We start from the raw sequence: 14,197 nt of genomic DNA, 5'->3' as shown, positions 1-14,197 counted from the left end.
TTGCGACCTGGCCAAGATAAAGCAAAGCAGTTCGACACATACAACAACACATAGTTACACATGGAGTAAAACAAACATATAGTCAATAATACAGTGAAAAAAAATAAATAAGTCTATATACAATGTGAGCAAGTGAGGTGAGATAAGGGAGGTGAAGGCAAACAAATATATGTATAAATAAATAAAAATATAAAAGGCCATGGAGGCGAAGTGAGTACAACACAGCAAGTAAAATAAAAAATAAAAAAATAAATAAAAAATAAATAAATAAAAAATAAATAAAAATAAAACAATGGAATGGTTGGTTTGCAGTGGAAGAAAGTGCAAAGTAGAGACAGAAATAATGGGGTGCAAAGGAGCAAAATAAATAAATAAATAAATACAGTAGGTAAAGAGGTAGTTGTTTGGGCTAAATTGTAGATGGGTTATGTACAGGTGCAGTAATCTATGAGCTGCTCTGACAGCTGGTGCTTAAAGCTAGTGAGGGAGATAGGTGTTTCCAGTTTCAGAGATTTTTGTAGTTCGTTCCAGTCATTGGCAGCAGAGAACTGGAAGGAGAGGCGTCCAAAGGAAGAATTGGTTTTGGGGGTGACTAGAGAGATATACCTGCTGGAGCGCGTGCTACAGGTAGGTGCTGCTATGGTGACCAGCGAGCTGAGATAAGGGGGGACTTTACCTAGCAGGGTCTTGTAGATGACCTGGAACCAGTGGGTTTGGCGACGAGTATGAAGCGAGGGCCAGCCAACGAGAGTGTACAGGTCGCAGTGGTGGGTAGTATATGGGGCTTTGGTGACAAAACGGATGGCACTGTGATAGACTGCATCCAATTTATTGAGTAGGGTTTTGGAGGCTATTTTGTAAATGACATCACCGAAGTCGAGGATTGGTAGGATGGTCAGTTTTACAAGGGTATGTTTGGCAGCATGAGTAAAGGATGCTTTGTTGCGGAATAGGAAGCCAATTCTAGATTTGACTTTGGATTGGAGATGTTTGATGTGAGTCTGGAAGGAGAGTTTACAGTCTAACCAGACACCTAGGTATTTGTAGGTGTTCACATATTCTAAGTCAGAGCCGTCCAAAGTAGTGATGTTGGACAGGCGGGCAGGAGCAGGCAGTGATCGGTTGAAGAGCATGCATTTGGTTTTACTTGTATTTAAGAGCAGTTGGAGGCCACGGAAGGAGAGTTGTATGGCATTGAAGCTCGCCTGGAGGGTTGTTAACACAGTGTCAAAAGAAGGGCCAGAAGTATACAGAATAGTGTCGTCTGCGTAGAGGTGGATCAGAGAATCACCAGCAGCAAGAGCGACATCATTGATGTAAACAGAGAAGAGAGTCGGTCCAAGAATTGAACCCTGTGGCACCCCCATAGAGACTGCCAGAGGCCCGGACAACAGACCCTCCGATTTGACACACTGAACTCGATCAGAGAAGTAGTTGGTGAACCAGGCGAGGCAATCATTAGAGAAACCAAGGCTGTCGAGTCTGCCAATGAGGATGTGGTGATTGACAGAGTCAAAGGCCTTGGCCAGGTCAATGAATACGGCTGCACAGTATTGTTTCCTATCGATGGCGGTTACGATATCGTTTATGACCTTGAGCGTGGCTGAGGTGCACCCATGACCAGCTCTGAAACCAGATTGCATTGCGGAGAAGGTGTGGTGGGATTCGAAATGGTCGGTAATCTGTTTGTTGACTTGGCTTTCGAAGACCTTAGAAAGGCAGGGTAGGATAGATATAGGTCTGTAGCAGTTAGGGTCAAGGGTGTCCCCCCCTTTGAAGAGGGGGATAACCGCAGCTGCTTTCCAATCTTTGGGGATCTCAGACGACACGAAAGAGAGGTTGAAGAGGCTAGTAATAGGGGTGGCAACAATTTCAGCAGATAGTTTTAGAAAGAAAGGGTCCAGATTATCTAGCCCGGCTGATTTGTAAGGGTCCAGATTTTGCAGCTCATTTAGAACATCAGCTGACTGTATTTGGGAGAAAGAGAAATGGGGAAGGCTTGGGCGAGTAGCAGAGGGGAGGGCAGTGCTGTTGTCCGGGGTAGGGGTAGCCAGGTGGAAGGCATGGCCAGCCGTAGAAAAATGCTTATTGAAATTCTCAATTATAGTGGATTTGTCGGTGGTGACAGTGTTTCCTATCTTCAGAGCGGTTGGAAGCTGGGAGGAGGTGTTCTTATTCTCCATGGACTTTACGGTGTCCCAGAACTTTTTTGAATTTGTGTTGCAGGAAGCAAATTTCTGCTTGAAGAAGCTAGCCTTGGCTGTTCTAACTGCCTGTGTATATTGGTTTCTGGCTTCCCTGAAAAGTTGCATATCACGGGGGCTGTTCGATGCTAATGCAGAACGCCATAGGATGTTTTTCTGTTGGTTAAGGGCAGTCAGGTCAGGAGAGAACCAAGGGCTATATCTGTTCCTGGTTCTAAATTTCTTGAATGGGGCATGCTTATTCAAGATGGTGAGGAAGGCATTTTTAAAAAATGACCAGGCATCCTCTACTGACGGGATGAGATCAATATCCTTCCAGGATACCCCGGCCAGGTCGATTAGAAAGGCCTGCTCGCTGAAGTGTTTCAGGGAGCGTTTGACAGTGATGAGTGGAGGTCGTTTGACCGCTGACCCATTACGGATGCAGGCAATGAGGCAGTGATCGCTGAGATCTTGGTTGAAAACAGCAGAGGTGTATTTGGAGGGCAAGTTTGTTAGGATGATATCTATGAGGGTACCCGTGTTTACGGAATTGGGGTGGTACCTGGTAGGTTCATTTATAATTTGTGTGAGATTGAGGGCATCAAGCTTAGATTGTAGGGTGGCTGGGGTGTTGAGCATGTTCAAATTTAGGTCGCCTAGCAGCACGAGCTCTGAAGATAGATGGGGGGCAATCAGTTCACATATAGTGTCCAGAGCACAGCTGGGGGCAGAGGGTGGTCTATAGCAGGCGGCAACGGTGAGAGACTTGTTTTTAGAGAGGTGGATTTTTAAAAGTAGAAGTTCAAATTGTTTGGGAACAGACCTGGATAGTATAACAGAACTCTGCAGGCAGTCTTTGCAGTAGATTGCAACACCGCCCCCTTTGGCCGTTCTATCTTGTCTGAAAATCTTGTAATTGGGGATGAAAATGTCTGAATTTTTGGTGGTCTTTCTAAGCCAGGATTCAGACACGGCTAAAACATCCGGGTTGGCAGAGTGTGCTAAAGCAGTGAACAAAACAAACTTAGGGAGGAGGCTTCTAATGTTAACATGCATGAAGCCAAGGCTATTACGGTTACAGAAGTCATCAAAAGAGAGCGCCTGGGGAATAGGAGTGGAGCCAGGTACTGCAGGGCCTGGATTCACCTCTACATCACCAGAGGAACAGAGGAGGAGTAGGATAAGGGTACGGCTAAAAGCTATGAGAATTGGTCGCCTAGAGCTACTAGAGCAGAGAGTAAAAGGAGGTTTCTGGGGGCGATAAAATAGTTTAAAGGAATAATGTACAGACAAAGGTATGGTAGGATGTGAATACAGTGGAGGTAAACCTAGGTATTGAGTGATGATGAGAGAGATATTGTCTCTAGAAACATCATTGAAACCAGGTGATGTCATCGCATATGTGGGTGGTGGAACTGAGAGGTTGGATATGGTATAGAGAGCAGGGCTAGAATCTCTACAGTGAAATAAGCCAATAAACACTAACCAGAACAGCAATGGACAAGGCATATTTACATTAAGGAGAGGCATGCTAATCGAGTGATCAATAAGGGTCCAGTGAGTAGAGGTTGGTTGGGGTCGTGGCGATCCAGACAGCTGGCCGGGTATATGGCTATCGGTAGCAGCATAGGATGGAGGTCTGTTTGTAGATACCTCGTGCGTTTCCGTCGGTAGGTTAGTGGGGTTCCGTGTAGTGGGGTTCCGTGTGGTAGAGGGGATCAATCCAAATTGGCAAAATAGATATAGTGACCCAAGGAAAAAATAAAATAAATAAATAATAATAATAATAATAGTTGTCCAATATACTTGTTCAACTAGCAGCCGATAAGACAGCTAACGATTAGCGGGCCTCAGATGAGCGTTCAGGTAACGTCGGGACGGAGGTGCCAGTTGGATAAATCCCTCGGGCAGATAACGTCGGCAGTCAGTCGCGGCAGTCAGTCGTGAAGGCCCGGTGGGGTTCCGTATCTGCAGCAGCAACAAAAGAAACGGGTCCGGATGGTGATGGAACTCCTCAGCTGGCTAGCTCCAGAATGATTAGAGTTTGCTCCGGGGTCGACGTAAGCCAATAGTCACACGGTTTGCAGCTAGCTAGCTGCGAAATCAAGGTACAAGTGTCCAGAGCCTGCGGCTGGAATCCGGGGAAACTGAGAGAAAAAAAGAGTCCCGGAATGCTCCGGTCCGAGTCGCGTTGCACAAAAGTGCCGGTAGATTATCGAGCTAAAGGAATAGCTGATGACCACTAAACGTGGGCAGCTGAAACACCAACGCTAGCCAGCAAACCGGCTAATTTCGGGGCAGCTACAGATTAGCTTCTGGCTAGCTATCGGAGTAGCTTCTGGTTAAGCTTTCAGGCTAGCTTCTGAATTAGCCCCTGGCTAGCTTCCACGATGGATTTTCAGATTGAGGTAAGTAATACTTTTTGTAATTGGTGAAGCGGGTTGCAGGAAAGCTTTTGCAGGAAAGCTTTTGTAGTTGAGTTCTTGGATAATAAAATAGATAAAAGATATGCGAAGAAAGGTGTAAATATATATATATACAGGACACGAACAATACGGAACAGAAAAAGACGTCTGAACTGCTAAGCCACCTTGGATTAGATTTCCTTATCTTCAATGGGATTCACCTCTGAGACAAACACCAGTGTTCCCTGGATTTCCTTATCTTCAATGGGAGTCACCTCTGAGACAAACACCAGTGTTCCCAGGATTTCCTTATCTTCAACGGGAGTCACCTCTGAGACAAACACCAGTGTTCCCAGGATTTCCTTATCTTCAATGGGATTCACCTCTGAGACAAACACCAGTGTTCCCTGGATTTCCTTATCTTCAATGGGAGTCACCTCTGAGACAAACACCAGTGTTCCCAGGATTTCCTTATCTTCAACGGGAGTCACCTCTGAGACAAACACCAGTGTTCCCAGGATTTCCTTATCTTCAATGGGAGTCACCTCTGAGACAAACACCAGTGTTCCCAGGATTTCCTTATCTTCAACGGAGCCGCCTCTAGTGACAATGCTCAAGGCTGTGGATTCCTGCTTTCAACTGTTTTATGTGTATATAATACCCCTGGGACGCTGCCTCTGCTTGGGAGTTTCTCCAACATGTTATGGATGCAGCGCCAGGAGGAAGTCGTTCCAACTAAAAAAAGCTATATTCCAGTCGTTTTTTTTGTTTCATTGTGGGTAAAATGGCGGGAAAGAATAGCTTTTGAATGGTACTGTACGTCCAACCCACAGAACACTGTACCGTACTGTATTTTGGAGCACCAACAACCTTATGACCACTAGTGGGAGCAGTGTTGTTTCTAGGTCACTAACATATTTTGAGACTTGTAAGAGGCTGTCTTTGTTCAAAGCCATTAGTGAGAGCTTAACTATTAAAATGCCAGTTTCTGGGAGTCTCTTTGATTCCCAAACGTCTCCACGGCGTGTGTTTCTCTGTGTGTTTATAAAGAAGGCTCCTGTGTAGGCTGCCTTCACATTGATTTCCTAGTAGGTACGTACTCATTTAACTGGTATGTGGTAGTAATTAATGCCCCATCAATTTAAAATATATAGGGGACAGATTTGAGTGGCAGAAAGGAAATAGTATTATTATTATTTAAATGCACAAAAAATGTATAAGAAATGTAATTATTTATTTGTTAGCTTTTTAATAAATGCAGTTTTTTGCAAAGCACTGTCATTCGTCATTAGTATCTGAAAATGTGGCTGTTAAAAATGACAGAGTTTTAAATGTTAATTATTCTTATTAGAACTTGAAATACTGAGAAGAAGAATTTAAAAAATATATATTATCTATGGATTATTATACACCAGCTATTGGGTTAAGTAGATCATTAAAATAACCCAATATGAGGTACAGTGCCTTCAGAAAATATACAGACCCCTTCATTTATAAGGTTGGATTAAAATGGATTTAATTGGCATTTTTTGTTGTTGTCAACAACACAAAATACTCAGTGTTAGTGGAAGAAAATAAAACACTGAGATATCTTGATTACATAAATCTTCAATCGCTCTGAGTCAATACATGTTAGAATCACCTTTGCCAACGATTACAGCTGTGATTCTTTAATTTTGTTTTATTATTTTGTTTAGAGGGTGGATCAGCTTTGATATTGCAGATAGATTGTAACTTCTATCAATGTAAGTGTCTGCATCATTTCCAATCCCCCATATATATATATACACCAGGGGAGGCTGCTGAGGGGAGGACGGCTCATAGTAAAGGCCGGAGCGGAGAGAATGGAATGGCATCATGGAAACCATGGGTTTGATGTATTTAATACCATTCCACTAGTTCTGATCCAGTCATTACCACGAACCTGTTCTACCCAATTAAGGTGCCACCAACCTCCTGTGATATATATACATATATATAGTAAATATATATATTATTTTAAATATATATTTTCCTTCTTTATTTTCTCCTAACCCTACCACCCCTCCCCTAATTGGAATTTGATTTTTTTTTTTACTAAATCCTGACAAATTGTCCAATCCTGCCAACCCCCGCCTCCATTCTCCCTCCCACCCTACACCACTCTCTCTCTAATCAGGGTTTAGATTAATCTCTCTGCTGCCCCCATCCTGATTGCTCTCTCTCTGTCTCTGGGTCCCCCAGGCTCCCTCCTCCCTGACCTGACTGATTGGGAATGAGGGATTTGGGCTCAGAGAGAGAGATGGGGAGAGAGAGAAATTAAGAGAAAGAGGGAGAGATTTGGAGAGAAACAGGGAGAGAGAGAGAGAGAGAGAGAGAGAGAGAGAGAGAGAGAGAGAGAGAGAGAGAGAGAGAGAGAGAGAGAGAGAGAGAGAGAGAGAGAGAGAGAGAGAGAGAGACAGACAGACAGACAGACAGACAGACAGGAGGAGAGTAGCTGTTAGGGTTTAGAGTGTGCTGCCAAGTCATGTGACATTCCAGTGGGGGGAACTAGAGGAGGGGGAACCTTGGAAGAGGAGGAGCATGGTTCAGGGGGGGATCTTCTTTGGCATCGCACCAGGTCTAAGGAGGGAGGTGGTAACCATGACAATCAGTGATGCCGCTGCTGAAGAGAACCAATCAGAACATCAACCAGACAGTCTAGTTTTAATGAACAATAAACACAACCTGCCCTCTTTTTTATTATTTTATTGACTTTTTCACATTTCCAATGTATTGTAATTGGAAGAGAAGAAAAAATAACAAAAAGGCACAAATTCACAGTAAAAGAAACAGAAATGAGGGAGGGAGAGAGGGATAGAGAGGGAGAGAGAGAGGGATAGAGAGGGGGATAGAGGGAGAGAGAGAGAGAAAGGGGAAGAGAGAGAAAGAGAGAGGGATAGAGGGAGAGAGAGAGAGAAGACAAAAACATCAATACTCTGGGGTTCTGGACTCATTATCAATACTCTGGGGTTCTGAACTCATTATCAATACTCTGGGGTTCTGAACTCATTATTAATACTCTGGGGTTCTGGACTCATTATCAATACTCTGGGGTTCTGAACTCATTATCAATACTCTGGGGTTCTGAACTCATTATTAATACTCTGGGGTTCTGAGCTCATTATCAATACTCTGGGGTTCTGAACTCATTATCAATACTCTGGGGTTCTGAGCTCATTATTAATACTCTGGGGTTCTGAACTCATTATCAATACTCTGGGGTTCTGAGCTCATTATTAATACTCTGGGGTTCTGAACTCATTATCAATACTCTGGGGTTCTGAGCTCATTATTAATACTCTGGGGTTCTGAACTCATTATCAATACTCTGGGGTTCTGAACTCATTATTAATACTCTGGGGTTCTGAACTCATTATCAATACTCTGGGGTTCTGAGCTCATTATTAATACTCTGGGGTTCTGAACTCATTATCAATACTCTGGGGTTCTGAACTCATTATTAATACTCTGGGGTTCTGAACTCATTATCAATACTCTGGGGTTCTGAACTCATTATTAATACTCTGGGGTTCTGAACTCATTATTAATACTCTGGGGTTCTGAACTCATTATTAATACTCTGGGGTTCTGAACTCATTATTAATACTCTGGGGTTCTGAACTCATTATTAATACTCTGGGGTTCTGAGCTCATTATTAATACTCTGGGGTTCTGGACTCATTATTAATACTCTGGGGTTCTGAACTCATTATCAATACTCTGGGGTTCTGAACTCATTATTAATACTCTGGGGTTCTGGACTCATTATCAATACTCTGGGGTTCTGAACTCATTATCAATACTCTGGGGTTCTGAACTCATTATTAATACTCTGGGGTTCTGAACTCATTATTAATACTCTGGGGTTCTGAACTCATTATTAATACTCTGGGGTTCTGAACTCATTATTAATACTCTGGGGTTCTGAGCTCATTATTAATACTCTGGGGTTCTGAGCTCATTATTAATACTCTGGGGTTCTGAGCTCATTATTAATACTCTGGGGTGCTGGACTCATTATCAATACTCTGGGGTTCTGAACTCATTATCAATACTCTGGGGTTCTGAACTCATTATTAATACTCCGGGGTTCTGAACTCATTATTAATACTCTGGGGTTCTGAACTCATTATTAATACTCTGGGGTTCTGAACTCATTATTAATACTCTGGGGTTCTGAGCTCATTATTAATACTCTGGGGTTCTGAGCTCATTATTAATACTCTGGGGTTCTGGACTCATTATTAATACTCTGGGGTTCTGAACTCATTATCAATACTCTGGGGTTCTGAACTCATTATCAATACTCTGGGGTTCTGAACTCATTATTAATACTCTGGGGTTCTGAACTCATTATTAATACTCTGGGGTTCTGGACTCATTATTAATACTCTGGGGTTCTGAACTCATTATTAATACTCTGGGGTTCTGGACTCATTATTAATACTCTGGGGTTCTGAACTCATTATTAATACTCCGGGGTTCTGAACTCATTATTAATACTCTGGGTTCTGAACTGATTATTAATACTCTGGGGTTCTGAACTGATTATTAATACTCTGGGTGTCTGAACTCATTATTAATACTCTGGGGTTCTGAACTCATTATTAATACTCTGGGAGTCTGAACTCATTATTAATACTCTGGGGTTCTGAACTCATTATTAATACTCTGGGAGTCTGAACTCATTATTAATACTCTGGGAGTCTGAACTCATTAGCAATACTCTGGGGTTCTGAACTCATTAGCAATACTCTGGGGTTCTGAACTCATTATTAATACTATGGGGTTCTGAACTCATTATCAATACTCTGGGGTTCTGAACTCATTAGCAATACTCTGGGGTTCTGAACTCATTATTAATACTCTGGGGTTCTGGACTCGTTATCAATACTCTGGCGTTCTGAACTCATTATCAACAGTCTGGGGTTCTGAACTCATTATTCATTCTCTGGGGTTCTGGACTCATTATCAATACTCTGGGGTTCTGAACTCATTATCAATACTCTGGCGTTCTGAACTCATTATCAACAGTCTGGGGTTCTGAACTCATTATTAATTCTCTGGGGTTCTGGACTCATTATCAATACTCTGGGGCTCTGGACTCATTATTAATACTCTGGGGTTCTGAACTCATTATTAATACTCTGGGGTTCTGGACTCATTATCAATACTCTGGGGTTCTTAACTCATTATCAATACTCTGGGGTTCTGAACTCATTATTAATACTCTGGGGTTCTGAACTGATTATTAATACTCTGGGGTTCTGGACTCATTATCAATACTCTGGGGTTCTGGACTCATTATTAATACTCTGGGGTTCTGAACTCATTATTAATACTCTGGGGTTCTGAACTCATTATTAATTCTCTGGGGTTCTGGACTCATTATTAATTCTCTGGGGTTCTGGACTCATTATCAATACTCTGGGGTTCTGAACTCATTAGCAATACTCTGGGGTTCTGGACTCATTATCAATACTCTGTGGTTCTGAACTCATTAGCAATACTCTGGGGTTCTGAACTCATTAGCAATACTCTGGGGTTCTGGACTCATTATCAATACTCTGGGGTTCTGAACTCATTAGCAATACTCTGGGGTTCTGGACTCATTATCAATACTCTGGGGTTCTGAACTCATTATTAATTCTCTGGGGTTCTGAACTCATTATCAACAGTCTGTGGTTCTGAACACATTATTTATTATGTTTACAAACCCAGGGAACCTACAAGAATATCTATGAGGTTGTCTCTGTCAGCCAACATCTCCCACCAGGTGAAGGGAGTCTTCTGACTCTATAGTCCCATAAATACCAGGGCCCAATCCTACATGGACCCCTAGACCCTACGCCCTATGCACTTGTGGAGATCTGAGAGGATTTGACCGGTATAAGAGGATTTGATTGGTTTAAGAAAGATGGTGAAACTTCCACCTAACCTGTCAAATCCTCTCAGATCTCCACATAAGGAGTAGGGTTTAGGGAATAGGGTGCTGTTTAGGACACATGCCAGTTCTGAACAAGACTTCCCCTTTAACTGACCAGCTCTGGACTTCCCCTTTAACTGACCAGCTCTGGACTTCCCCTTTAACTGACCAGCTCTGGACTTCCCCTTTAACTGACCAGCTCTGGACTTCCCCTATAACTGACCAGCTCTGGACTTCCCCTATAACTGACCAGCTCTGGACTTCCCCTTTAACTGACCAGCTCTGGACTTCCCCTATAACTGACCAGCTCTGGACTTCCCCTATAACTGACCAGCTCTGGACTTCCCCTTTAACTGACCAGCTCTGGACTTCCCCTTTAACTGACCAGCTCTGGACTTCCCCTTTAACTGACCAGCTCTGGACTTCCCCTTTAACTGACCAGCTCTGGACTTCCCCTTTAACTGACCAGCTCTGGACTTCCCCTTTAATTGACCAGCTCTGGACTTCCCCTTTAACTGACCAGCTCTGGACTTCCCCTATAACTGACCAGCTCTGGACTTCCCCTTTAATTGACCAGCTCTGGACTTCCCCTTTAACTGACCAGCTCTGGACTTCCCCTATAACTGACCAGCTCTGGACTTCCCCTGTAAGAGACCAGCTCTGGACTTCCCCTTTAAGAGACCAGCTCTGGACTTCCCCTTTAAGAGACCAGCTCTGGACTTCCCCTTAATGTGAGAGATGTTAGCGGCTCAGATTACTGACAGAGGTACTACAACATCCAGAAAAAAATATATCTATACACCGTCCTGTCAACAAGACGTGGTCCCTGGGAGAGAAGGGAGCAGTGTAGGGAGCAGTGTAGGGAGTAGGGGGTAGGGTGTAGGGGCTAGGGAGTAGAGGGTAGGGAGCAGTGTAGGGAGTAGTGTAGGGAGTAGGGGGTAGGGGTTAGGGGCTAGGGAGAAGGGGGTAGGGAGCAGTGTAGGGAGTAGGATGTAGGGAGTAGGGGCTATGGTGTAGGGAGTAGGGAGCAGTGTAGGGAGTAGGGGCTAGGGTGTAGGGAGTAGGGGTAGGGAGTAGGGGCTAGGGTGTAGGGAGTAGGGGCTAGGGAGCAGTGAAGGGAGCAGTGTAGGGAGTAGGGGGTAGGGGCTAGGGTGTAGGGGCTAGGGAGTAGGGCCTAGGGTGTAGGGGCTAGGGAGCAGTGAAGGGAGCAGTGTAGGGAGTAGGGGTAGGGGCTAGGGAGTAGGGTGTAGGGGCTAGGGAGTAGGGGGTAGGGAGCCGAGTAGAGGGTAGGGGCTAGGGAGCAGTGTAGGGAGTAGGGGCTAGGGTGTCGGGTCTAGGGTGTAGAGGCTAGGGTGTAGGGGCTAGGGTGTAGGGAGTAGGGTGTCGGGGCTAGGGTGTAGGGGCTAGGTTGTAGGGAATAGGGTGTAGGGGCAAGGGTGTAGGGAGTAGAGGGGATGGGTGTGCTGTAGGTCTGGCAGGACAGTATATATATATATATATATATATGTGTGTGTTCATCTACATTAATTTTATTTACATATACAATATCAGTACATACTGAATATCACACAGAAGACAACCAGAGATGCTCGATGGATGGAGAGATGGACGGAGGGATGGACAGTGTTGATGAAGGAAGATAAGGATATAGAGATTGAAAAGGATGGAGGAGAGGAGGAGAAGAGGAAGATGAGGAGGAGGAGAAGATGAGGAGGAGGAGAGGAGAATGAGGAAAGGAAGATGAGGGGAGGAAGAGGAGGAGAGGAGGAGAAGAGGAGGAAGGAAGGAGAAGGAGAGGAGGATGAGGAGGAGGAGAGGAGGATGAGGAGAGGAAGATGAGGGGAGGAAGAGGAGGAGAGGAGGAGAAGAGGAGGAAGGAAGGAGGAGAAGAGCGTCTGAGAACACTCCTCCTCCCACCCTTCTACTCCCCACCCTACCTCCCCCTCCCATCCCCCTACCTCCCCCTTCCCACCTACCTCCTCCTAAACAGAATAAATACTGTAATACAGACAGCTACACCAAACACACACACACACGCACACACATCACACCACTACAGGAACCAAACCTAGCCTGGGTTGTGAACGAGAAGGATGGGGGGGGGGGGGGGGTCGACAATAACTGAAAAATGAGAAAGAAAGAGAGAAAGGTAGAGTGGGTGGAATTATTGCTATCGCTGGATACAGCAGAGAAAACAGGAGAGGACACACACAGCTGTAGTCACACACTCCAAACAGATGCCTACAACTCCCAGCAACCCTTGCAGTGGACAGGACGGGGCTTATGATGGTGTGGAGGGGGAGGGATTGGATGAACTTGATTGAGCTCCGACCACACTGCACCAGGGTGAAGTTTCCACTAGGGACAGATCTAGGATCAGCTTCTCCAACCCCCAGTCCTATCTGAACATGATGGGGCTGCAGTGGATAGCTGTTGTCTTGCAGGCTGCTGACCAATTCTGCTTCCCAACATTTATTTTTGCTGGTTTTAACTTATTTTTTGACATAATGTTTCTGAGATCATTTCCTACGACCGAAAACATCTTCTGGACATCAGAACATCACTAACCTAGATTTGGATTAAGATTTCTACTTAAACGAGTCGGCAGCTCGTGGACGTCCCGCTCGTTCCAGGACCAGGCCCTAATCCTCGGGACTAGAAACAGGAAGAGAGGCAGACGAGCTGGCTAAATAAACCACCTTTACCCGCTGTTCTATTGTACCAACACTGGAGAACAACCTGGACGAGATCCATAGGAGATGATCCTATCAACAAGACCTGAACAACTGTAATAGCCTATCAAGGACATGGATAGTATACAATGAGTGTACAAAACATTAGGAATGCTCTTTCCATGACATAGACTGATCAGGTGAATCCAGGTGAAAACTATGATCCCTCATTGATGTCACTTGTTAAATCAACTTCAATTAGTGTAGATGAAGGGGAGGAGTCAGGTTAAAGAAGGATTTTTAAGCCTTGAGACAATTGAGACATGGATTGTGTGTGTGTGCCATTCAGAGGGTGAATGGGAAAAGGAAAAAGATTTAAGTACCTTTGAACGGGGGTATGGTAGTAGGCGCACCGGTTTTGTCAAGAACTATAACGCTGCAGGATTTTTCACACTCAACACTTTCCCGTGTGTATCAAGAATGGTCCACCATCCAAAGGACATCCAGCCAACTTGACACAACTGTGGGAGTCAAAATGGGCCAGCATCCCTGTGGAACGCTTTCGACACCTTGTAGGGTCCATGCCCAGAAAAATTGAGGCTGTTCTGAGGGCAAAAGGCGGGGGGGTGGGGGTGCGACTCAATATTAGGAAGATGTTCTTAATATTTTGTACACTCAGTGTACATCTATCTGTTTTTTTGCATCGTCAAGACCGAACGGCAGCTTGAAAAGGGGTGTGTCTCTTTATTGACAACAGCTGGTGATCTCTAATATTAAGGAAGTCTGGAGGTTCTGCTCACCTGAGGTAGAGTACCTCATGATAAACTGTAGACAGTACAGTTTACCAAGAGAGTTTTCATCTATATTTTTTTCATAGCCGTCTATTTACCACCACAAATCAACGCTGGCACTAAGACCGCACTCAACGAGCTGTATACGGCCATAAGCAAACAAGGCAATGAACATCCAGAGGCGCCGTTTCTATTG

Source organism: Salvelinus alpinus, chromosome 24 (genome assembly GCF_045679555.1).
Source record: "Salvelinus alpinus chromosome 24, SLU_Salpinus.1, whole genome shotgun sequence".
Taxonomy (NCBI): Eukaryota; Metazoa; Chordata; class Actinopteri; order Salmoniformes; family Salmonidae; genus Salvelinus; species Salvelinus alpinus.
Note: the sequence above shows the minus strand (reverse complement) of the source record.